Here is a 27,772-nt window from a genome sequence, read left to right as displayed (position 1 = left end):
TTACGGAGATGGCGTAAAAAAAACACGGAGTTTCATTTCTCCTTAGAAGATTACCAAATTCAGTGAAATTTCCAGTATTATAATGATGTTTAGAGAAATCTAAACAACAAAGAACACTCTTCTTTGCACATCTAAGAACAGCCATTTATAATAAACAGTTTTGGGGACTGCTGGAGATGAGAATACTTTCGGAGAAGTATTTGTAATTGTTTTTGTGTGTGGTAGATCTTCCTGTGCTATTATTCACAAGTAGACTATAGAAATCTGAAGTATGAGGAAGTCTCTTGTCTGAATCTTCGTCAAGGAGAAGTGGAAAAAAAGTACTTCAGGGCCAGTCACCAGACAGAGTGCAAATGCAACTGAAGAGAATAAAATAATGGGGTAGTTAATCTGAATGTGCTGCTATCAGTGCCTGTTTCAATCCTCTGTGAGATTTCTTTTGCTTTACCTTCCTCCCATAATCACCTCAACCTCAGCCTTCCCAAGAGCTACCACTGTGATAAAAATAATTTTATTCTATGAATAACTGATTTTTTTCAATCTTATATGGTAAGAGTAAACGCATCTTTAGACAACTTTGCCATTTTTATCAACCTGAAACATTCAATCTAAGGACAAACAGTATGCTTGCTATGGTTGACTTAGAAACAAATCCCCCCAACTCCAGCTTCCAATCAAACTGACCATCTCTAAATCTCTCAGGAGTCACCATGGAATTTGTCTTAGTCCTCAGCAATGCACAGGTCCTAATTCTAGCCTCTCTTAATACCTCCCACACTCTTCTGTTGGTATTATTATTATTTGGAAGCTAGGATGTTGGTGTTGTTTCCAGGCTACACATTTAGGAGGACATGCAAACGATGGTTACTAGTAAGGGAACAGAAAGGCTCAGGTGAGCTGACCTAACTAAAAGAAAAGATCCTTCTGATGATGCTCAAGAGTGAGAAGGAGGAGGCGTGGGATTTGACCAAAAAGGAGATCTGGTGACAGAGAGGTATCTAGAGCACATGTTACATATTTAACCCTTAGTAATCTTATGTCTATATACTTGTCAAAGAAAATGTTCCAATATGGGAGGCTGATTAAAATTCATAATAGAGTAAAATCTCAGATAACAATCATTCAAGAAACTAGAAGCTTAACTGACATTCTTGGAAATTTCACAGGAATTTGGAAAATACCTGTTTTCCTTATTTTCGACAAAAGACAACATATTTTCTGATTTTAATAGGCTCTCTAGCTTTCATGGGAAAAGATTTTTATTTCAGGACTTCAAGGGACTGCCATTTAGGTCCACTGTGGTATCTTCATAATTACAGATATAACCTGTCTAATACTTAGAAAGAAAACTCCTAAGTGTAATGCCCTGATGAAGCTTCATCACTTCAGAATCTGTCCAACTCTACCATATCATCTCTTGCAAAAAGAAGGGCATTTCATGTCTACCGTTTCTTTTTAATGGTCAAGGCAGAATTTTTCTCTTATATAAAAACACATTTTATCACACATAAAACCTAATATACCCCAACACTAAAATTTAACAATATATGAATAACAATGAAGTTACTATATTCACTAGTTAATTTATTCAGTCTTAAACATTTAAATGTTTCTGAGCATTCAGTCACTTCTAAGCCCTGAGAAAAACTGCCATGAAAAGAAGAGACAAGGTCCCTACCCTCATGGAGATAAGAATCAAGTATGCTGGATTAAATAAGCACAAATTATTTTTTATTTGTTAAATATTTACTGAACACATAGGTGTAAAATACTGTACAAAAAGGGAGAGACGTAAAAACAGACAAGACATAGTACCTTCCATGAAAGACATAGCACATTTTAAGGAGGGAGATAAAACTGTAGACACTATTTAGGCAACTGAACCAAGGCAGGCAATAGGGTGTGAATAAAGAAGGGAACTCTGAACATGGAGCTCATGGGTCTCATCCACTCATCCATCCCAAGATATTTACAGACTACCTACTATGTGCCAGACACTGTACTGTGCACCAGGGATACAATGATAAATATATTCCCAGGCTCCAAAGTGGAACACTTCTCCTACAGTGAAAGTCACCATGATAATCAGCCCTATCTGGCTGTGGAAGCAGGGAGCAGGCAGGATGGAGGAGGCTATGATAGTATTTTTAATATTTAGCCTTGGTATTTTCATTGGGCTAGCATGAAGAAGTGCATTCTCTTCCAAGGTTTCTTACACTGACGCCTGGGACCACTTCATCAGAATCAGTCCTGATGCTTGTTAAAATATAGATTTCTTGGTCATCCCCTAAAACCAGTGGAGTAAAAATATCTTGGGGTTGGATCTAGAAAATAAATTATTAACAACCTCTGAGATGGCCACTGTCTTACTATGTGAAATTAGTTAATAATTACTACTATTTCATTTTTCTTTCCTAAATCAAGATCAGTTTAAAAGGAAAATAAATAAAACTACAAAGATATGTTAAGTTTTTTCCAATAACCTAGCCTTATTTACCTATAAATATGAAATACCAGGAAATTTTAAGGTAGTCTATAAAACCATTATAGTCACAAGATCATTTCCCAGATGGACTTGGGTTTTATAAGCAACCAAATTCCTATTTCCATAATTCAAATGCCATATTACGTAAATCCTGTTTAAATAACAGATAGGAAGAACATAAGGGAAAATAAAATATGATCCTAAATCTTCATTAATTATTTCAGTCTGACTTGTCAATTTATCATTTTGGAAATCATTTTCTACTGCAGCCAAGAGAAATATTAGTTACAATTTAAAGAAGCAATTTCTTTTTATTAAAGGATCCATCATGTCTTGTTCAGTAAAATAAAGTCTCTTTCTTATTAAGAACTTTCTGTCTGGAGGCTCCAGTAAGAAGTCATTACAAGGTTTTGGGTCTCTATAAACATACTTGATTTTATGGTTTGTTAATTTGGTTAATTAATTTAAATAGACTTGCATGAAAATGATAACTATCAGAAAGGATAGCACTGTTACATTTGGCAGAAATAACTACAAATTAATCTTAGAAACACTACTGGGAACTCAATAGCAGTTAAATGTGTACGTGTTATTAAAACAAGATTAGAATAGTAGATTCAAGTCAATAATGTTGGTAAATTTTACCAGTTTTATAAAACTACTTACATTTGTGCTTAAAGTTTGTTAGGTTGAATTCTTTTGACTGAAGATTTATACATGCATTTAAAAATTTTACTTACTTCTTATTTTTAGTTTAAAAAGACAATTCGTTTTAAAATGTGTGATGGAACCAGTTCTGGATTAGGAAAGAAAGTATGTGAACTTGAGTTCTGGGTGTGTTGTTCGAGTTGTCAAAGAAAGTGTCTTTATTTGAGATTCTGACTAAAATTAATGAAAGAGTAAAAGCTCAGATAATAATAATTCAAAAAACTGAAATGCTTAGCAACTGATTTGAGAAATACCAGATTCTATTTTAAAGTATTATTAAACAGCAGTGTGATTTAGAACAAACTATTTAATCTCTTTATTTCCCCCAGAACATAGATATTACTCTATGTCACATGATTCAGATGAGGACTGAAAGAAAAATTTTAGTGAAATCACTGCATTTCATAAAGCAATAGCTCTCAAATTTTATAATGCATTAAAATCACTCAGAAGGTTTGTCAAGAGTACAAATTGCTGCTTTTCTCCACCTCTTTCTGATTCAGTAGGTATGGGGCGAGCCAAGATTTTGCATTTCTAACAAGTTCCGTGAAGAAAACGATACTTCTTCTCCAGGAACTTTGAGAACCTTTGTAATAAAGTAAAGTATAGCCTTAAAGTATCAGTACCATTATCAGAGTGATAAGCATAAATAAAATAAAATTGGCTTAAAAGACTAAATGACTATGTCAGTAAAATGACTGTTACAAATTGACAGCTATTTATTTATTCCTAATTTATGCGCACGCATGTGTATGTGACACCAAATGAAATAATTTAAAACATTTATCCCTTAACAACCATCTTAAGGGAGTTGTGCTAGATAACTGGGAATCAAAAAATTAATCAGCGTATTTAGGCCTGAGATTATTTGAAAACAAGAGGGAGGAGACAAAAGATTAAATGTGAAATCTTGAACCAAGCTTCTTTCCTATACATTTCTGTTACGGAAAATTGATCAAGCCTCTTTCCTATACGTTTCTGCTAAGTAAAACCGAGAAAGAAACTATCTGACAAACACATAACAAGGAATATCGAATCCCATAGAAAAATGTTGCTTATGAACAACATATGATATTTGTTCTTCAATGGTTAAAGAATGAAGCTTTGGGATAGGTAGCCAGCTGCAGTGGTTTAAGCTTTTACTCTAACCAGCAGAGCCATTTACTTGTCTTGCTCTCAATGCCTCCCACCTTTTTTAATCCATGTTCTTCAAGAGAATTAAGCCCTAATGACCTGAACAAAGGAGTGATTCTAAAAGTGTGCATCACCTGGGAATTGCTTAGGACTACCACCATAAACCTGAACCAGAAACTCTGAACGCAGAGACCAACAATCGGTTTTATCAAGTCCTCCAGATGATTCTCATGCATGGTTAAAATTTGAGAGCACTGCCTTAGGAGGCATCCATCATATGTTAAAAAAAAAAAAAAAAAAAAAAAAAAAATTCTCTTTAATACATTTAGAATGGTTCTAAATATTTCCCTTGGGAGAACTGAGAAAACAGTGAAATCATTTTCTATGTTCTGTGGTTGGGTGAGGAGTGCCACTCAAGATTTTTGGGGGTTTATTCATATACCATGAGAAGATGTGGGCACAGAGTAAATTTTGTTGCTGCAGTTATATTGGCACATCTGTATCATCAAGCAAAGGCAATTTTAAAAGGTTTCATTCCGCATGCTGTGAATCCAAGAGTCACCTGTGGTGGGATACTACAAGAGACTACAGAATTCTTATTTTAGGCCAGTCAGTGGCTGGCCAGTTTGGGATACACAGGTTATCTGACTGGACTTCTTGCACTAATTCTATCACAGAACTTTCCATATTTTATTGGAATAGCCCTATTTAATTATCTGACTTCCTTAGTGGTGAGCAAGGAGCCCAGCACACAGCAAATACTCAATGTTCTTTTTTTTTGAATAAATGTTTACTCAAACTCAAGTAGGCCAAACACCAGCCTACCACAGCTAATAAAGGCAATTTCTGCTTTTTAAAAAATTCCCATTTTGTCTTCTATGTAGAATAACAATAGTACTTCTTCATAGTGATATTATGAGATTTAGAGACAAGATCATATAAATAAAGCACCTGGAACAGGACCTGGCACATAGTAAATGATGAATAAATATTAGCAGTTGTTCATTAGAATGTAATTCTGATCCCATCAAAACATTAATTTTTTGATAATGTAATATATGTGCACGGTTCAAAAAGCAGAAAGTGAAAAAACAGAGTGAAAAGCATCCATACTGTCCTGAACCCTACACAAATAACCATATTTTCTGTGTATTGTTTGAGTTTATGCATATATATATATGAATACAAATATATATTCATAATTCTAATCTCCTTTTTACCATACAGTAGCACACTACACAATGAACCATATTATTTTGAAGATCATTCCACATGAGTACACAGTTTTTTTCATTCATTTTTAACACCTGAATAGTATTCCATTGCATGGAAAAATCATACTTTATTTAAATACTTTATTTAACAAAATAACAAATCTGATGAATATTTATGTAATTTCAAATATCTTGTTATTGAAACTAATGTAATAATAAATAAGGACACTTATCATTCCACAGGCTTGTGAATTTATTTGTAGGATGAATACACAGAAGTTGAATGTCTAAGTATATATGACTATTCATTGAACTATATCCCCATTCTGAATTGTTTGTCTGCTTTGTTGTTGGGTTTTATATTTTTCTTATCAATTTGTTGGTATATTCTTTGTATGAAAAATAGTAGCCTCTGCCTTTTTTTGTATTGCAGGTTTTTGTCCTAGTCTAAGCTTTATCCTTTTACTTTAAGATATTTTAATTCTGTACAGAAGTAGTTAATTTTTCTATATTTAAATCTGCCAGCATTTTTTTTTTTTGGTGGCCTCTGGGCAATTTGTAAACAGAGAAGTTTAAATAGCTATAAACATATGAAAAGATGTGTTTGTGCATGTATATTTTAACGCCATCCAAGGTTCAAAATTTGTGATTTAAAAAAGAAACAACTTATAAAATGAGCTATTCTGAGAGAGTCTCTGAAAAGAACAAAATCAAAATTCTGGACCTTGAATTCAAAGATGGTTTCTAAATCAAAACAACTTATATTCATAATGAATCAAATTAATCAAATTCATTAACCAAAACATAGCACTATTGATGGACACGTATAAAGACAGCATTCTTACTTTTCCACAACAGCTGAAAATTTGATACTACTATATTTGGATTACATCAATAAAAAATATTATTACTAAAAATAATGATAAATTTTAAACTCCTCTATTTTATTAATCATGGGTGCAACAATTAGCATGTAACAACTAGCTTTTATTATCAGATATTCTTGGCAACCAACCAAATTACTTAAGCTTTTTTTTGCAGATTTTGAGATATATTCATATTACCATATATTCTGTCCAAGTACAAAATTAATGTCTCACAGTATCATCACTTAATAAGGTTCTGCAGTCATCATCACAATCAATTTTCAGCCATTTTCTTTGTACCAAAGGGAAAAATAACAGACACACAAAAAGAAAACCCAAAACATCCCATATCCCCCTCACCCCCCCATTACTGACCCCTAAATATTGGTGTGGTATACCTGTTACTGTTGATGAAAAGATATTAAAGTATTACTGTTAACTACAGTCTGTAACTTAAGCTTTTTTTTTTCTCCTAAAGATCTGGGCAAACAGATATACCATGAAAATACAAACTAGCTCAAATAAGAGTTAATTTGGCCTGTCCAAGCTATATCAGAAAACTGTGTAATTCACTAGTCTTCACGCATTAAAATATGCAAATAAGCCAAGGAAAGTAATCTGGAGTAGAGAGAAGTGTTCTGCAGCTCCGGGCTGTGTAATAGATCTACAATTCAGAGCCAGCTATGAACTCTCACACAGAAATCTGCAATTCTTAAGAAATCTAAGCTTTTAAGTGATAGATACAGTTAGCATTACTGAATTGTATTTAGGGCACTACCTGAATGTAAAACATATTCTGCACCAATTTCTCTAAAGGATATGTTTTAATATTTATCAGTTTGTGTGTGTGGGTTGTGAGGAGCTTTAACTGACATTATTGGTTAAAAGAAATCCACAATATTTTACATCTTCTGAAACCTAAAAGATTTTTGTTATCAACATGCATAATTAAAGAAAATACCAGGACTCAATGTACATTATGTATCATGATAGCAAAAATACATATTGTCATATTTTTAGTTAAAGCCCTGCCTTTAACTGTTAATAAAAAACAGTTAATTAAAAAACTGTTATCTTACAATCAGTTCTTCATACAGCATGACAATGTACAATAAAATGAAAAGCATGAAATTGCTATTTACCATCACAGTCTTCACAAAAGCACAGGGAAAAATAGTTTTCTTATACTATTTTTAAATGGGAAATATTTTGAGTGCATTTTCCCTTTACTATAAACATTTTCATTAACTTAAGTGTAAATGATGTTATTTTAAGCATATGTGTCTTTTAAAGGTATCCAGCACTTATAGCACAATTACTATAATTTGTCATCCAATTCATGTTTTAACAAATTATCAACAAATTCTTAATTCAGGCACTGTTTTATATGTGCACTGTATACATTTATGCATTCAATTAATTGTTTAAAATACTATTGAGATCTGAAATCATTCTTGGAATTTCTTCATAATACTGATAAAAAATAACTAACAATATGGCATATACTATAACCTACATTTTATGTCAAAATGATTGTATTGAGCATAGAAAACATCATAAATTTCATTTAGTTTTGTAACATAAAAATGAAAAAAATAAAGAATGTGAATTTTATTTGCTCATAATTACTTTAACAAATTTAAAATATACTCTAACTTTCTTAGAAAAATGTCTTAGCAATCTAGACCAACCCATCAAGTTCTTATCAGATGCCAGACTAATCTATATAACATACAGACTTATTTTGAATACCAGCAGTGTTTCAGAATCATGTACTTCTATGTTTGAATCATAACTCTGCATTTATACACGGAATAAACTTGGACAAATTTACCTGTGCTTCAGTTTTTATCTGCAAAAGGGAGATAATACCTGCCTTGCAAGGCTGCTGTGGGGACAATAAACAAAAATTGCACAGAAGGTGGTCCATTTAGCAGAAAAAAGTTTAGTTTTCCAAATGTTCTTTACATTCACTTAAAATCTGCTTCCTACACATTACTCACTGGGTCCAAGACTGGTAGTGCCCTCTGAAGCAATGGGAAACAAATGCACTTCTCTATATACACAACAATTCTTCAAATATTTGAAAACTGCTATCAGATCTACAGGGTAACTTTTCTTTCCTGAGCTAAATAGCACCAGTTCTCAACCAGTACTTAAAGCTGTTTTTCATAAATGATGGTTTCTGGCCTCCCTAGAATCTGGTACCCATTTCCTGAACTTTAAATTTAAAAGCCATTATAAATAGAATATTTACATCACAATAAATTTATTTCAAGATATGTATATGACTTTTATAGATTACACTTTTCTTTATATCACACTTTTCTTTATCATACTTGATGTCATCAAATTTATGACACACACATAACAATTATTTATTTAAAAAGCATTTAAATTAGAAAGTTGATTTTGTTATGGGTTTTTGTGTAAAAAGCATTTACCCAAATCAAAAAACTGAGGGGTATAAGTTTTGGTCAGTGGAGACAAGACAGCATGAACTGTGCAAGTCTCTGTGTTCAAAGATTTCACAATTTAGTGAGGAAGACCCACACCTTAGAGGGGAAGAGGTGGATACAGAAGAAAGGTACACCCTCTCCTTTCTGGCTCATCCCTAATTTGCAGAGTTGGTATAGCATTTTCAACTACAGGTCTGTTTTGTCGCATATGCAAAGACTTGACTTTAAACCTGACTTGATGAAATGAAGGAATCACTATTCCCTGGCGAATAAAAGGTATTACGTTTGGAAACTTCAAGGCTACTGCATTCATCTGGTGTATCCAATTAGTGTTCAAACTGGTATTTCAGAACCTGTAAGGGAAAACTGACAGTTTGCTTGCTGTGACGTATACAGGACAAAATGGAAGCTCAAGTCCCATCTCTACAAGGAAAGCTAACTTGATAGACAACATGTGAAGGATCAGTTTACTTGGTGTCATCATAAGAACAGAAACTACTAATCCTTATGTAAATTATGAAAAACTAATGCTATCAGGCAATGGTCTTAAAACTTTTTGTGGGCTCTGGAATTCTTTCTTCTAACAAAATCATTTGCAGAAGCTCAATATATAAAAGGGTTAAAGCAACTGAAGTGGACCTCATCTCTTATTCATCCCAAACAGTACACCTCTCCCCATAATCAATCTCATGACAGCAATTCATGTGGCACCTGAGAACATCTTGGACCAGTCTGAAAATAACAGCTATAAAAGGAAATCTCTGAGTAGAAAGGGATCATCCAAAATTCTACTTCCTATGGTTAATAATGTGAAAATTCTAAAAGCCCATCGCCTCTATCATTCTGTTCAGTATTTTGGGGATAGAAATTAGTGAAAATATACATTTAAAAAATAAAATATTCTCACTGGTTTCAAAATACCATTTTCTACTAAAAGGAAACAGGTTGCTTGAAGAAATAGTTAATTCCAGGTTTGCAACATGGAAAGTGCACAATGAGCCTAGAAGATATTCTTGTGTCAAAAAGTAAGGAAGTGCCCAGAGAATGATGGGGATATGCCAAAAGGACAAAAAAGCCAGCTTGAAGAAGCTCCCACTGGCCAAGCTTGGGTCAGCATGATCACCAAAATAAATAATCCAGTAGTGGGTTACAACCCTTTGAATCAAATAAAAATCTGAGTCCACAGAGACACAAATAAATAAATGAGGTGGGGGAGAGCTCTTCCTTGCCTACAGCGCAAAGGAAAGAATGATAGAATTAGAAAATCATCAACCTGCTAAAATGAGTGGGTGACCATTTGCTGAGGAACATGTTACTTATTTAGTTGCAAAAAACACATAATAATCTGTCATTTACTAGTTACAAAGTGTTTTAATAGTAAATTTACAATGGAGAAGCCTGGAAGAAACAATCTTAAAGTGAACATAAAAGGTATTGGACAACCCCAGTATCATACACATCCTGATACGATGTACTTCTGTGGTATTTCTGTCAAAAATGCATAAACTAAAATTAGTCATGAAGAAACTTCAGACAAACCCAAATTGAGGGTCCTTCTACAAAATAAGTAGTCTGTATTCTTCAAAAATATCAAGGTCAAATCAAGAAAGACAAAAAAGTTTAATGAACTGTTCTGAATTAAAGGAAACAAAAGAGACAAGACAAATAAATACAATGTGTAATTCAAGACTGGATCCTGGATCAGAAAAATAAAATATTAACTATCAAAGACACTGAAGACATATGAATATGGACCGTGAATTAGATAACAGTATCGTATCAGTGTTAAATTTTCTGATTTTGACAATTGTATCATGAATGTTAAGAGACTGTCCTTGTTCTTAAAAAATTCATACTGAAGTATTTAGGGATTAATAGGCACAGTGCCTCCCACCTAAACTGTCAAACAATATATACATATACATACAAATAAACACACACATATATATACACACAGAGGATGATAAAGCAAATGGAGCAAAATGTAAATAATTGATGAATCTATGTACAAGAGTTTCTTGCAACTTTTGTTTACATTTGAAATTGTATCAAAATTAAGTTACCAAAGAGGGGACACCATTTTCAAAGTGCCTGTTCTGTGGTAAGCACTATGTAGAGCATCAGAAATGCAATCTTACTTAATTAGAGAGGTTTCTCATGTGTGCTCTGAGGCTCACAAACAAATTTTAAGTAAATGTAACAGCAGTCAGTAAAGCAACATAAGGAAATATTAGAAAAACATGGATATATATTTGGAAACTGTAAAACTAACCTAACAGTGTAGTTTAAACTTGATATGGTTTACCAGTAATGCACTTTGACAGGTTTTTGAAATATCTCTTGGTAACAGTTACGGAGGGAGTTAGTTAAGAACACTGAATTTAACAGGTTATTTAAAAGATCAATGATGTGAATCAAAAGAGAGTGACGATCTGGTGAATCAGAAGCTTTATGATGGGCACAATAACTGGAAAGCACACACAGGCTGCTGAAAGACTGAATTTTGAAAGTTAATGCTATAAGGATGAAACTCCTTAATAAAAACTATATTTTGGTGTTGATTTTGTTAATCAAAGACAAAAATGGCCTTACTCCTAATGTGTTATATTTTCAAATAAATTTTCTTCACTGAAGCTTAAAGCCCTTTTCAGACTCACTTTTACTGAGTAAATAAATAAATATAGATGATCATTTATTTGACAAACATTTTATTGTACATTAGGCACTATTCTCAATACTGGAATATGACAACAAACAAAACAGTCAAAATATGTGTCCTTATTTCACAAGGAGGAGACAGACAATAAATGCACACATATGTAAAATACAGAGTATTGAAACGGTAGTAGGTACTATGGAGGCAAGGTTTTCAGGTAAGGGAGATAGAGACTGCCTTGTGGTAGGGGGAGCAGTTTAAAATCCAGTGTTATATAGCACTCTCCCACATACTTGCAGTCTTGAAAGATCATCTCCTTGGTAAATCAGCAAAACTCAGATTCTTCCAACAAACTGTTTTCAATCAGTCAGAAACAAAAAAATTATCAGAGTAAATACAGAACAAGGAGTACTGATTTCCTATAAAGCTAAAGGAACAGTAAAACCTTTAATATTTTATTATGTGCTTTTCTAGCACCTTATACTTCCTTTGAAAGGCTTATTTATCAAAGCTGTACATTTACATTTTATGCATAATTATTTGATTGACATTTGCTTCCCTTAACGGATTTAAGGAGCATTAATGCAGAGAGCCTGTTTCTGCTCCACTCAGCAGTCTCTGGCAAACTGTAGGTATTCAATTAATACTTGCTGAATATTGCTAGTACTGCCTCTGTTCAATACCTAGAATTAAGATTGATGACCCTGATACGGTTCACATGACAAAAGGGAAAGTAGGAAAGTCTATATTATAACAGGCACTGTGTACCCTGGAGATCTCAGACAGGCTTTAATATCAATTGCCCAAATATTATTGTTTGCCTCTGCCACACTTCTCATTTCAAATCTTATGCTCTGAAAGCAGTTGATCTACTTGTTAGAAATAAAACTGGGATTACTGATTAAAACAAGTTATGATAAGATTAGCCTGTGGAAGAAACATTTGGCGGGTGTTTCAGGCTCTCAATTCTATTTCAAGATCTCTATCATCTAGTCTTCATGTTGACCTGCCAAATTGCACTATATTGGTCCCTTTTAGGAAAGCTGCAAGATCCCTGAGTCATAGAGATAAGATTCTATCAAGTGTGTGCTCTGAGTTTTCAATAAAAATTCTTGGGTTTTAGAGGCTACAGACAAATTATTTTCCTTTGTTCCCAAAAGAGGAATAGAATTGGGATAAGGTGATATTCCAGCACTTAACAAGGTAAACAGATTACATAAAGAGATTATAAATCATGAAACACTCTCAGTTCTTTAGAAGTTCATCAGTTGAGAAATCTATTTCCGTTTTGAGTTCAGATCTACATAAAGAATATATGTATTACTGATTTAAAATTTTCACTTAGGTGCATGTACATGTGCGCAAAATCTTTAAGGAACATATACTGAAGCCAACCAACTTGCAATGATCAGTTTAATGATTAAAAGAAAGCAGCAAAACAGGTCTAAGAATTCGGCCCCCTGAATTCATACTTGATTCTATCATAGAAATATAAAATTTGATGCCCTCTTATATGACTAAGATAGAATGGTGTGACCCAAACTACTGTGATTGTTTCCAGTTAGTCCCCATAGTACAAATGTGGATCCATTTAATTCTTTGCAAAACCTGGGTCAGTACAATGAAGCTGATGAGACACAATGAAGAATCCTTCTTCACTACATCACAGTATTTATCACACAGAGAAAAATATTTTACTGACCTCCAAGACAGTCTAAATTGCATTGGCACTTGTTACTGACAACCTAAAAATAGCAACGGATCTATTCTGTAGAGCAAATTAAGCAAGACCAGCTAGTCTATTACTATGCAAATAAAATTCATTAGTGAGCTAACAATTTCATTTCTACAGATGCCACTGGACTTGAGGATCTATTATTATTCAACATAACATGTTCTGTACTGAATCTAATTTCACTAAAACAAGAACATAAAATATATTTTTAAAACTTCTACTAGTATTTTTCATTTCTTTTTTCAGAAAATAATCACTATTTATAATTTCTAGAAACCCAACTGTGCATTTAATATTACCAAGTAACACATTTTAAGGGCTTCCTCCTAAAAGAATGTACCTTGTTTTTTTAAAACTTCCTTGAGCAGAAGAAATCCTACTAAGCTAATATATTATAAATCAGATTTACCAACTAGATTAATTAAAACTGTACAGATATAAAGGAAAAATCACAAAATTATAACTCCTCTTAGACTGGCTCTTTAACTGTCTCCTTCAGCTTTTAGGCCACTTTCGCCACTTTCATAAATATAAATGAAAGGCACTTCAATTCTCCACAGATCTGTACTATACTCTTCAATCAACCTTTTTTATTAAAAATAAAAAAAAGAAAAAATAGAAAAACAAGAAAAAAAATTATGACTGTTACTCTGCAAATCTAGAGTTGAAATAGCTATACCACACTTTAAAAAAAAAAAAAAAAGGCACATTGCCATTTGACCATCCATTTATTCATTTAAATTTATTTGGCTTTTTTTTCCATATGGGCTGAAACATACAGAAATGAGACAGAAAACAAATGAGCTCTGGGTCCATGGAGAATAAAACAAAAGGACCACTGGAGAGAGTTTAGTATGTACTGCAGGTAAGGAGAGAAAACTTTTTTTTCTTTCATTTTCTGATTTTTTAAAGGTAGTTCATTATCTTACTGAGATAGTTTTAGTACAGAGTACATGTCTTTTCCAAACGCCTTTAGGTTTTTTTTTTTCCTTAAATTTTTTATTTTGAAATAATTTCAAATTGCAGGACAGTGGCAAAAATAATGCAAAACCCATATAGAGAACTCCATCATATGCATCCCTAGATATCCAGATCTACCAATTTTTTTTTTTTTTATGGTTTTGTTCACTCACCATACATTCCATCCTAAGTATATAATCAATGGTTCTCTGTATGGTCACATATTTATGTGTTCACCACCTTCACCACTATCTATATAAGGGCATCTACTTTTCTTCCACAAGGCAGGAGGGAGAGTCAAAGGTAGAGAGGCAAAAGAAAGAGGAAAAAAAAAATGACAGCTAGGAAGCAGCAAAAGGAAAAATAACCTTAAATCAAAGTAGAGTAAAGAATCAGACAATACCACCAATGTCAAATGTCTAACATGCCTTCCCTATCCCCCCCTCTTACCTGCATTTACCTTGGTATATCACCTTTGTTACATTAAAGGAAGTATAATACAATGATTCTATTAGTTACAGTCTCTAGTTTATGCTGATTGCATCCCTCCCCCAATGCCTCCCCATTTTTAACACCTTGCAAGGTTAACATTTGCTTGTTCTCCCTCGTAAAAGAACATATTTGTACATTTTATCACAATTGTTGAACACTTGAGATTTCACCAAGTTACACAGTCCCAGTCTTTATCTTTCCTCCTTTCTTCTGGTGTCTCACATGCTCCCAACCTTCCTCTTTCAACCGTATTTATAGTTATCTTTGTTCAGTGTACTTACACTGTTGTGCTACCATATCCCAAAATTGTGTTCCAAACCATGCACTCCTGTCTTCTATCACTCTGTAGTGCTCTATTTAGTATTTCCTGTAGGGCAGGTGTCTTGTTCACAAAGTTTCTCATTGTCTGTTTGTCAGAAAATATTTTGAGCTCTCCCTCATATTTGAACGACAGCTTTGCTGGCTATAGGATTCTTGGTTGGCGGTTTTTCTCTTTCAGTATGTTAAATATATCACACCACTTCCTTCTTGCCTCCATGGTTTCTGCTGAGAGATTTGCACATAGTCTTTTTCTCTTGCTGCTTTCAGGATTCTCTTTGTCTTTGACATTTGATAATCTGATTATTAAGTGTCTTGGCATAGACCTATTCAGATCTCTTCTGTTTGGAGTACGCTGAGCTTCTTGGATCTGTAATTTTATGTCTTTGATAAGAGAGGGGAAATTTTCATGAATTATTTCCTCTATTATTGCTTCTGCCCCTTTTCCCTTCTCTTCTCCTTCTGGGACAGCAGTGATATGTACATTATTGTACTTTGTTTCATCCTTAATTTCCCGGAGACGTTGCTCATATTTTTTCATTCTTTTCTCCATCTGCTCCTTTGCATGGAGGCTTTCAGGTGCCTTATTTTCCAGTTCCTGAGTGTTTTCTTCTGCCTCTTGAGATCTGCTGTTGTATGTTTCCGTTGTGTCTTTCATCTCTTGTGTTATGCCTTTCATTTCCATAGATTCTACTAGTTGTATTTTTGAACTTTCTATTCCTGCCTTCTGTATGCCCAGTGTTTTCTTTACAGCCTCTATCTCTTTTGCAATATCTTCCCTAAACTTTTTGAATTGATTTAGCATTAGTTGTTTAAATTCCTGTATCTCAGTTGAAGTGTACGTTTGTTCCTTTGACTGGGCCATAACTTTGCTTTTCTTAGTGTAGGTTGTAATTTTCTGTTGTCTAGGCATGGTTTCCTTGGTTATCCAAATCAGGTTTTCCCAGACCAGAATAGGCTCAGGTCCCAGAGGGAAGAAATATTCAGTATCTGGTTTCCCTGAGGGTGTGTCTTAGAAAATTGCTCCACCCTGTGATGCCTCAGGTCACTGTGCTTTTCTGCCCAGCAGGTGATGCCTGTTAGCCTATAATTCTTGACTGGTTTGAGGAGGTGTGGCCGTGTTCCCCCAGGCTCTGGAGTCTGGTTCTGAATGGAAAGGGCCCCACCCCTTTCCTCTTAGAGAAGATAGACCTCTTGGGGGAGGTCATTAGCATTTCAATGGTCTCTCTCTCTGCTTGTGCTGTCTCCACCGTTCTTTGAGTCACAGCCCTGGAAACTGATAATGACTGGGGCTTTCTCCACTGAGCCAAAAAAGAAACAGATAGTCCCCTTCAGACCATGTCCAAGGTGACCCTCCAGCTCTCCAAGGTCAGTCGTCACCCCAAGCCTCTGTCTGTTTTTTTGGGGATTTGTACCTGTAGTGAGCAGTTCACACTCACTACTTAAAACCCCAGTTGGAGCTCAGCTGAGCTATATTTGCTTGCTGGGAGAGAGCTTCTCTCTGGCACCATGAGGCTTTGCAGCTTGGGCTATGGGGGAGGGGGTCTCACGACTCGGATCCGCAGGTTTTACTTACAGATTTTATGCTGTGATATTGGGCATTCCTCCCAATTCAGGTTGGTGTATGATGAGTGGATGGTCTCGTTTGTCCCCCCGCAGTTATTCTGGATTATTTACTAGTTGTTTCTGGTTTTTTGTAGTTGTTCCAGGGGGACTACTTAGCTTCCACTCTTCTCTATGCCACCATCTTGCCCAAGCCTCCTGCCTTTAGGTTTTGTTGGAACACAAGCCTCCCTGAATTTTTTGGTGTTCCTGCATGGACAGGCCCTTCTGAACAATGGAAACAAATTATAAAGATAGTAAATATCTCCACAACCCCAGTAAGGGTAACAACAAACCCAAAAGACTATTTTCTTATCTACCAAAGAAACAACTGCTTACATTCCAGGGTACAGACCTTCCCCTCTTTCCCCAAGAGAGGATTTGTTTAGGTTCCAAAGTATAAGGTAAGGTTCTTGGTGGATCAGTTGGTCTACCTACCCTCTTCCCTCCTGGTAGATGTGCCAGAAGCTCCTATATAAGTTCCAAGTTTCCTAATTTTGAAGCTCCTCTCTGTTGTGCAACCCAGGCACACTCAGGTAGCTGACTCACCACGTTACCCCATGGGGAGCTCAGAAGGGGCAACACAAGATTCTCTGTGAATAAATACAAGGGGTTATGTGTCTCTGTGTGTGTATGTGTGAAAAATACAATAAAATTTGTCTAAGGCAGGTACACTTTTAGCTTGCAGGCAGGGCAATACCTCAAACTCTTCTCAGTGTGGGATTTAACAGTTTCTGACCATATTTCTGGAGAAGCCACTAACTTGATGTATATTATACAATTTGGAAATAACGACTTTATCTGCCATAATATGGTTACAGCTGTGCTTCCCGTCTACTCATATACAAAACCCAGGAAAAAATAAATGAGGTCTGAAACTAGTATGCTATCGTCTTAAAAACAGAATCTTATTTTACAATAGAAATCTAACTTCTTTCTTCACACACCTTGCCACATGTGCTGTGAAAAAAAACTGATAAGAACTACAGTAATAGATAAAGAAGGTGAAAATCTGCAGTGGTTAATTACATTTGGACAGTCAGCTCCCTTTGTTGAACTTTGAGCAAATACATGAATAGTTCTATCACGTTTCCTTGGTACACAAAATTTTATACTTAGCTTTAATGAAAATATTGTTTTGTTGAATTTTATCAAAATATGGCTGCAAAAATGTAGTCAATAATTGTTTGTTGTAATAATTAAACTTATTAAATATATCTACTGACTGCTCTCAAGTCCACATATCAGTTGGAAACTAGCTAATGAAGAGAGTCAATATATTATTACTAGAATGAAATTAATAGCTGTCAAATTCATTTCTGACAATTTAATGTAAAATATTCTGATAAGTTATCTAGAGAATTTTCTATCACTTTTAAAAAGACAGTCACTAATAATTACAAGCAGTTAAATACTGTTTTAGTATTGCCCAAGATTATATTATTACTGCTATTTAAACAACAAAAATAATTCAAATAACAGAGTCTAAAATAAACATGTTTGAAAATTAGGTTTCATTTGCATGAGAATAAATGAAAATATTGAAATATGAAGTATTTGATAGTCGTGAATACCAGTAACTATACTCAATGCGTCTTTTATATTAACCTCACCATTATATATTCTGTAATTTAATATTATAAACACATAAATCACATCAAATAAACTGCCAAATATTGTAATATATTCAATTGATAATTCAGGAGTATTTTATTTAAATCAGCTATGAATCTATACTGAATCTTTCAAAAACCAAGATTTATAACAAATTATGTATATATATACATATATCCTTTTTTTGTACTATGTCAGAAAACTTGCATTTATGCATTGGCTACGTGCATAAAGCATATATGCAAAGCTCAAGAGTTATATTTATTTTATGTAAGACATTCTAAAGTATGAAATAAAATAAACTAAGAGGAACATTACGTAACGCTTTGGTTAAAAAATAGTACCTATTAAGAAGCCAAAGCATGTTTCAACCCAGTGTGATATGTTCCTTAGTTTTCAACAATATAATATAAAGAAGACTGGTTTCAAGAAAATAGACAATGCTACTTGTTTTGCTGTTTTTTCTCAAGATTATACATAGTTTTGCCTTTTGGGGGGGGGTAATAGGAAGAAGAGTCTTCTGGCTGAAATCTCAAATGGGAAGACAGGAAGGCTGCATACTTACATGCCTAGGAAATGCAATCCCCATCAATGCGACAATTGCAACGGAGCTGACCCCATGGTGAAAAAACAAACAATATTTCCTATCAGCAGGTGGTCTAGTAACAGAAGGAATTTTTACATGGAAATCTAAATCAATCTTAGGAGATTTTATAAAAATTTCCTCAAGTTTAGATGGATCTAAACTTAGTTTATTTAAATCCTCAAAATTCCTAAATGTAATTCTGAGACAAACTGTTCCACAGTGCTCTATCAATATGTGGGGTAATTTCCGAAACCACTGATTATCAACTTTAAGAAGTACAAATGTGCACATATATGTATGTACCTGTGTATGTTTGTATGTGCCATGAGAAAAATTGATAGTTTTGTATACAACAAAATGACTGTATACAACAAAAAGTAAATGCAAAAATATGAGAAATAAAAAATGTAAGTGAAGATATTAATCTTTAGTCTTTTTCTGAAAATATTCAGAAAGCACCTTCTTTAAGCTCTGAACAGTGCTTCAGTTTGTGGGCTTACCTGAATGAAACAGCATCATTTGCCAATGACCAATCATTGAGTTTAGGAGAAAAGAATAATTTTTACCTAAGTAACATATTATCACAGAGGAAGGAGAGCTTAATAATTTGGAGACAATATACTACTCTATATAAGCAGAGTTAGTAAAAACAGTCTTTGACCTCAGCTGAAAATAAGCATTTATTAGTGCCACAAATATACAATATAGTGACCACAGGATCAATCTAGCAGCTGACAGTTCAGAAATTATTGCTTTTGAACTACAATGTCCAACTTTTAATGTCTAACTACTCAGTTTATAATTAAGTTACATTTGATAAACTGTCATTATATTATGCCAGAATTTCCTTCCATGATGTTGATACTCTGCTTTGGCCTTCACTTTAACCAAACGTTGATGTCAATTCTCAACCATATGGCATTTGACCAAAATGGGAATTCAATTTGCACTTCAACTCGTTATTTCAAACACCTCACATGTAAAGGTCTATAATAATTGATTGCTAAATTAATAAAGGAATGAACAAATGGGAAATAAATAACCTCAATGCCTTATCCTCCTCACTGTCAAAAGAGATCACTGTTAAAGCACATAAAAGAAAGTATTATTAGTTTTACATACTGCATTAGTTATACCCAGATATAGTAAAGATATTTTTATCTTATTAAATAGGGAAGATCAAAAATTCTATGCAAACACTAGTGATATTGTATAAAAAGTAAAAAAGACAACTAATTATACCAAAAACTAGTTTCTGCCTGTGAGACATGGAGGGATAAGGGAATTTCAATTGATAGAAGACACTCAACAGAGCTTCATTTGGTGGGGAGAGGGGTTAAAAGTAGAGGTTTGGAGAACTATTCCTTTAGTTCTTCTGCAGTTAACAAATACCTAAAATATTTCTTTAGTGGTATAATACTTAATGGCAAAGACGGAGGAGAAATATCATTAATACTTGTGTTCATAATTGTTAAAATGTCTCCTTAATAATCTTGCTTTTATATTCCTTTGGGATTATGTCTCAATAGGGGGAAAACAGCAAAGGAGGCAGAAAATAAAGCAGCACTCAAATAATTCACAAATAAAAGTTATGCTAGACAAAGTTGATATGACAGTAACATTGATATCAAGAATCAGAGATGCTTCTATCTGGAGGAATAAAATTTTCATAAAGTAAAAGGGCCAATGATAAGTTTCATTACTACAGTTAGAATGGTAGAATTTGTTTCAATTGTACATAATTACTTTTTTTAATAAACTAAAAAACACTGCTAACAAAAATATTCTCTCCAGATAGTAATAAGAGAATCCATAATTATTAGTCAATTTTCAACAGTGTTTTCTTACAAGAAATAGAAACATCTACTAAAATTATAAACAATGAAGAAAGAGAAAACAGGACATACATCTGAACAAGGAAAGGCTGATGTTTAGCATTAATACAAGGTTGAGAAAGACATTTTGCTTTTCTCTTCAATACTGAGAAGCCTTTTATATCTTGAAAGTGGAGGTAAATTTTGGGTAAAAAGCTATTAAATAACAATCTTAACTTTTTTTTTAATAATGTGAAAAAAGACAAGTTGACTCATTAAACATGCCCTAATCTCTGAGGCAGTTTCTGATCTCTTTTTCTATCACTGTAACAAAGTTTATTATAACAAGAAAAATCTCAATAGGGTTAAGGCATCAATTATTTTCTCATTCTGCAAGTTACACAGGAGGAGGGGAATTATTAACAGGAATGATAAAGCTGTACTTGCATTTGGTAACGCAAAGAGAAGCTTACAAATGAGACGTCTCATTAGTTTGAGCAGATGGATCAAAATTAAAGGCTGAATCGCCAACTTTTAATTTCCCAATAGCCAAGAAGAGCTTGAAGTCTTGCAGAGTATAACTGTTGAAAAGTCAACATGAAAAGATTGTCTCCATCTGTCATCACACATGCCTGAGTGGAACACAATTGCCTCCTACTATTTTTAATACTTTTAAGAAAAAGCTGCACATAAAATCTATTAAGTACATGAGCATACAAGATTAGATGATTGGTATATTGAAACCCATGTAATAGTATGTTCAGAGAATGTCAGCATGGCTTTTGAACACAAATATGCTCTATTCTAATTTGATCTAAATGGGGAGAAACAAAATGAGTTCATTTGTATATTTAAGAGGAAATGGCTCATTTTTTTTTATCATGAAAAGTGTTTAGTTATCTGGGTTCCACCTTTATTTTTGTGTTTTTAATGGATACATATTTTAATCTTCTTGATGATGGAGTGCTGGCTTTCTCCTTACTGCCCTGGGGTGGAGTGAGTAGGAGGCCACAGCAAGGGTGCCAGGAACTTCTTCTATGGCTCTCTGAAGCTGCATTTTCTTGATTCAGCACTTGTTCAGTAAAAGCAGCGCTTAAACCGTTTTCTATAGTTGAGGAAGGGTACTGTCTTTAAGACTCCTCTGCTGAATTTACCAGTGGCAAGGTGGAATAATGGCCGTGCTTGGAGCCAGGCCCCAGCAATGTGAAGTAGCTGATTAAAAACAGTGAACAACGATTGGACTGTACACTGCTGGATACTGGGGAACGAGGCCTTTATATCCAACCCTGGCACTAGCAAACTGCACCAGGACCCAGGTTTAAGGACCTCACCACTGTCTGCCATGAGGCTGGAGGATGAGCAGTAGTAGCTGTTGCACAGAGTAAAAGTCACTGGTATCTACCCCAATTTACCAGCCTCTTCCTCCTGCTCTTTCCTGGATGCTGCACAGTGTTCTACTAGACTCCAGAGTTTCAAAGTAGTTGATTTCAGACAGTTCCTGCCTGTTTAATAGTTGGTCTACAGGAAGGATTGATTTCTGGAGCTTCTGACTCTGCCACTTTCCCACAATTTTCCTGGACCAGGTTTCCCTGATTTTTGCATTTTGGTGTCCTAAAGGCTTAAATGTGCAACTGTACTTTTAAAATGTGGTTTAAAAAAAGATTAATAAAGAATAGACTGAGGAAAAAAAAAGTTTAGATAAAGGCCAGGGAACACGGGATCACAGTGTGAAGCAAAAATGCAGGGGAACATAGGTCTCTTTCTAATTAAAAATAAGTGAACACCAAACCAAAGCATCAACAATAAGGTATAAAATACATGTGTTTTTGCAATCATGATTTAGAAGCAATATTTGCCAATCAAGATAAAATTTCAGTGGTATGACACTACTCTGTTTTACATGCCTTAAGAATGAAAAAGAAAAAGAGACAAATACATCACATTATAATTCTATAGCTCACTATATTGGTAAAAAACTATTCAGATGAACACAGTGTAAGTCTATACAATCCTATATTGGTCTGCTGTGACAAGAAATGTTATAATCCATTCGAAATGTGTCCAGAGTACAAAAATGTGGCCATATGTGCCATAATTCCATTTTAAGGGAATTTATCCTAAATAAATTTCTTAACAGAAAAAGTAACAACAGGCAGAAAGATGATTGCTGCAGCAGCCCTATCATTAAAGACAGAAAATCGCAAATACTTTAAGCACTCAGTAATGGGGGAATAACCAGTAACACAGGACAGCCAATGTCCACATAATGGCAAAGGGGCAGTGCAAAATTCTGAAGACATTGTGGGCTTTGGCAACACAAAGATCGGATTTAAATCCTGTTGCCTCCCTTTCCAACCTGCATGACCTTGGGAAATAGCTTAACATGTCTTAGGCTCATTTCTTCTATTAACAAAAAGAGATAATAATGCTTATGTTAGCAGACTGAGAAGATTAAAAATCCAACGAGACTTACAAGGTGCCTGCAACTTAGAACCTGAATAAATAATCCATTTTCTCTCTTGCAGACATTAAAATTGTGAAGAGCATGTAGAAACCCTGAACAAATTTTATTATTCACTAAGGAAACGAGCGAATATAAAACTCTATATACACTATAATTATAATTTAGTAGTGAATTATAACTAATAACTAAGTTTGAACGAACAAAATTTAAAGCCATATGTATAATGGATAGAAGACTAGAGAGAAATGTATAAAAATTAGAATGATATGCTAAAATGGCAAAATAATGAAATTATGAAAATTTAACTTATTATTTTTACAATTTAAAAAAGTAAAGGACAGATATATATGTTTCTATAAAACTTAAGACAGTTCTACTACTACAGAAAAGAAAAAACACACATCACCACTAATTGTTTGAAAATAGAAACTGTGGAGACCCTGCAGCTTAAACCATGTTCCTTAGAGCACTCAGCCTAAAGAAGAGGCAGAGTTATCCTGCTCTAATTCTAATGTGGAGAGAGGGACTTGAACACAGATCTGGATGAGATGTCAGATTCAAAAGTACTGTAATGGGCTCTCAAACTGTAATTACACTCTATACAATCATCCAAAGAGCATTTTGAGCCAGACAAGAGTGTAGGGGAAGGCGATAACCTGGAGGTCATGCCTCCTAATAAGGCTGGCGATCATGATGCCATGGCACACACACACATACAAAAGACAGGAGGTAATGCTTGTCTCCAACTTCTGCCTCTGCTGTGGGGACTCTTCACTCCTAGGCCCCTGGCCACCTGAAGTCTTCTCTGAGTGTCCCACTCAAGTCTGTCCTTTCTAAACACGAACCAGTGCTGTGATCCTAGTCCTCCATCCCAACTTTGTCCTATCAAATTTTATTATTACAAATGCCTGCCCTCAGTCAGCTTTCATTTTGAAAAGTAATGCAATTAATTAATTCACACTCAGAATGAAAGAGCAGGCTGTGAGCTTTTATCTCAACTGACCAAACTCCCCCAGTCAGCATTTGAAATTTATAAATCATAACTTTTAATGGAGACATTTTAGCTCCTATATCCAAGAAGAACTATGCCAGAAGAGAAAGTGGAGACTGACATCCTAGGATCCTTTAAGCTACAGCATTTATGTAGATTTTTACCTAACTATAACAGAACATACAACTACTACTTTTCTCAACTTTACGGATAAGGCTGCATTTTAGCTTATAGGGAAATATTTTGCAATTTAAGATTATATGAAAAATGGCTAGAAAAGTATAATACATATATTTAAAGAACAATTATAAATAGCATAAGAAAGGCTATAATCCTACAAACTTGAGTGACCCAGCCATTTCTAAGGTCTCAAAAGAGCAGCATTGGCAGTAATGGAATGCTTAAGCTTTTTACTTATATTAGTTAGTATTCACAACTGTGTGCGTTTATACATGCATATCTGTATTTATCTCTGTCTCACTAAGAAAAAGTTCACAAAACCTTTTCGTTTTTTACCCTAAATAAGTGATTTATCCTAATAAGAAGAAATCTTATGTCGCAGAGCAGTGAAGCAAGTATCTACTTATCTGGTTATTAGCTGCTAACTCTGAGGAAGAATGATCACCTTAAATTGTTTAATTTTAGGGGCAGTACAATAATATTCCTATAAGTGGTTTCTTAAAGTTTTTTTTTTTTTTATAATTTCATATAAGGCTATTCAATTACATAAAGCATTGCAAGAAGTGATGTGTGTTTTCCTGACCAGAGTCAGCAAATAAAATATCTATTATATGTTCCATAGTAAAGTATTTATTCTTGTTTCAATTTTCTTTAAGGTGCTTATTTATACTGAAAATGTCATAAATTAGAAAAGGTTCTCCTGTGATGGAAGAAATATCATCACAATTAAAAATATTGATAGGAAATATTATTAATTCAAGGCACAAAATTAAATGGAGAAACAAATTAAATATTTACAGAATTATTTTGATATAGCATATACAGATAGAGTTTACAGACACCACAACTACATTCCTTAGGTAATAATATAGTTTATACCTTCCATAATATAAAAGTTGGGAATAAATATGCATGGTAGTAACATGCAGCTAATTATTTTAATTTATGCTGCTCTTTTGCAAAGGTGGTACAAACATGGGGGGTGGGGGGTGGGACCCAGGGCCTGGACTCCAGCTCTCTAATGGGGAATAAGGCTCCACAGCACATAGCAGCCTGCTTGACCGGGACAAAAGTTGAAGGTCATCAGAACTCCTCAAGGAAGAACTATTGTGTTATAAACAAAGCACTGAAACTCCCCACCCCTGAACACTGTTTATAACAAACCTCCAGACCCCTGTGTCACAAGACTCTACTGAAACTGTTCTCATACCCTGTGGAATGTCACTGTACTAAATGCTTATAAGCTGACCTTTGCATTCCCCACCCTTTGTGGAGCACTAACATCTATTTTCTCCAGCCAGCCACCATTGTAGAACTATCTCCTGCTCATAAGCCTTAATTAAATTCATGTTTAACTCTGTGCCTGACATGTTCTTTGGCTGGGGGCTGAGCTGGCGTGGAACAACTGGCAAGCCAGCCAGGGGTCCAAGGAGCCACAGGCTGTAGTAGGCATGAGTCCTGGAATGGGAGAATCCATGGGGAGTGTCCAAATTGGCCTATGTCATCCATATGGGGAGGGGTGGCTGCCTTTCTGGACAAATGGAACTGTCACATGAGTATGGGGATGCACTGAAAACTCCGGTGGGGTTGCTAACTGTTTTGCAACAAATAGCAGGACAACTAAATTTGAGTAAGAAGAAAAGAGACAGCCAAATAGTGGCAGCCATAGCATGACCCCTTTTAGGAGTCTTATGGACGGCTACCAAGGCAGAACAAGAGGCGAAACCTACTGCGCACCAAAGACAAAGAGCCCCAACAGGTGTGCCTCATAATACAACAGAAATGGAAGGCATCACAAGATCAACCCCCTGGTTTCAGCAATTCCAACCTCCTAAACAGAAATTACACATTACTATCAGAGATTATGGCGCTGAACTGGACAATTTAGGGCAGTGGTATAGACAAAAAACTACAGAGTTCCTACCAATTGGCTTCTGAGGTTATGAAACACTGGAGCAGAAGAGGTAGTGCTGTCTGGAGCAGAGGCGAGTAAACTGGCATCTATTACAACCCCCACCCCTTTGCTATTACAATGCTTGTGTGCCGGTTTGAGTGTATTGTGTCCCCCAAATGCCATTGTCTTTGTAGTTTTGTGGGGCAGACGTTTTCTTGATGGTTGGATTTGCTTGGAGTGTGCCCCACCCAGCTGTCGGTGATAATTTTGATGAGATGTTCCCATGGAGGCGTGGCCCCACCCATTCGGGGTGGGCCTTGATCAGTGGAGCTATATAAATGAGCTGACTCAGAGAGAGAAAAAAGGGAGTGCAGCTGGGAGTGATGTTTTGAAGAGAAGCAAGCTTGCTAGAAAGGAACGTCCTGGGAGAAAGCCGTTTTGAGGCCGGAGCTTTGGAGCAGACGCCAGCTGCCTTCCTAGCTAACAGAGGTTTTCCGGACACCACTGGCCGTCCTCTGGTGAAGGTACCCGATTGCTGAGGTGTTACCTTGGATGCTTTGTGGCCTTAAGACTGTAACTGTGTAGTGAAATAAACCCCCGTTTTATAAAAGCCTGTCCATCTCTGGTGTTTTGCATTTTGCAGCATTGGCAGACCAAGACACTTGTATGCTACATGTAGAATTCACCATTTACTGGTCCTCTAATAACCAGCAGCCAGTGTTAGCACTAGCAGATATAGGAGCCAAATGTATCTTAATCTATGGGAATGTAGCCTGATTCCATGGGCCAGTACTGGCTATAGACGGCTACAGGGGAAAAACGATCCAGGGAAAGCAGCACAGTCTAACTTTACAAATTGGGAGATTGCCTCTCCCCACCCCCTCCACCAAGTGTATAAACTATGTATTTCCCATATACCAGAATACATTTTAGGAATTGGTCTTCTACAGAAAGCCACATTGAAGAGCACTATAGGGGAATTCTGCCTCTCCTTTAGATTAATCAAAGCAGTCTTAAAGGGGCAGGCAAAATGGTCCCCTGTTAAAGTACCCTGGCCTCAGAGGATTGTGGCTACAAACAACATAAACTTCCAGGAGGGCACCAAGAAATCTCAGCTATTAACAAAGAGTTGGAGCGGGTGGGGATAATAATAGCCACCCACAGTCCTTTCAACAGTCCTGTATGGATAGTAGAAAGCCTGATGGAACATGGAGTATGACAGTAGATTATCGGGAGTTAAGGTAACACCACCATTTTATACCACAGTCCTTAACATTGCTGGTTTACCCCAAGAAATTAGTACCCAACTGTGTCCATATCATTTTGTATTGGAACATGCTAATGCTTTCTTTAGTATCTCCCTAGAAAAATCAAGCCAGCCTGCATTTGCCTTCTCTTGGGGAGGCCAACAATGGATTTCTACTGTGCTTTCCCAAGGCTATGTACATAGTCTGACCATCTACCATACTCTCATGGCAAAGGATTTGGCTAAGTGGAAAAGTCCTGCAAGTATAACTCTATTTCACTATACTGATGATGTCATGTTGACCAATAACTCTCTTTCAGAATTAAAAGAAGCCTCAGGGTCATTGCTGTCTCA

General features: G+C 35.2%; 1 protein-coding gene across 4 annotated transcripts in view; it reads right to left on the bottom strand.

Moving 5' to 3' along the window:
- Window positions 1-27,772, bottom strand: part of ASCC3 (activating signal cointegrator 1 complex subunit 3) — a 415,044-nt gene that overhangs the window by 175,094 nt on the left and 212,178 nt on the right. The gene's annotated exons all lie outside the window — the stretch shown is intronic.

Source organism: Choloepus didactylus, chromosome 7 (assembly GCF_015220235.1).
Source record: "Choloepus didactylus isolate mChoDid1 chromosome 7, mChoDid1.pri, whole genome shotgun sequence".
In the NCBI taxonomy this organism is placed as follows: Eukaryota; Metazoa; Chordata; class Mammalia; order Pilosa; family Megalonychidae; genus Choloepus; species Choloepus didactylus.
Note: the sequence above shows the minus strand (reverse complement) of the source record. Positions and strands in the feature narration are given on the sequence as shown.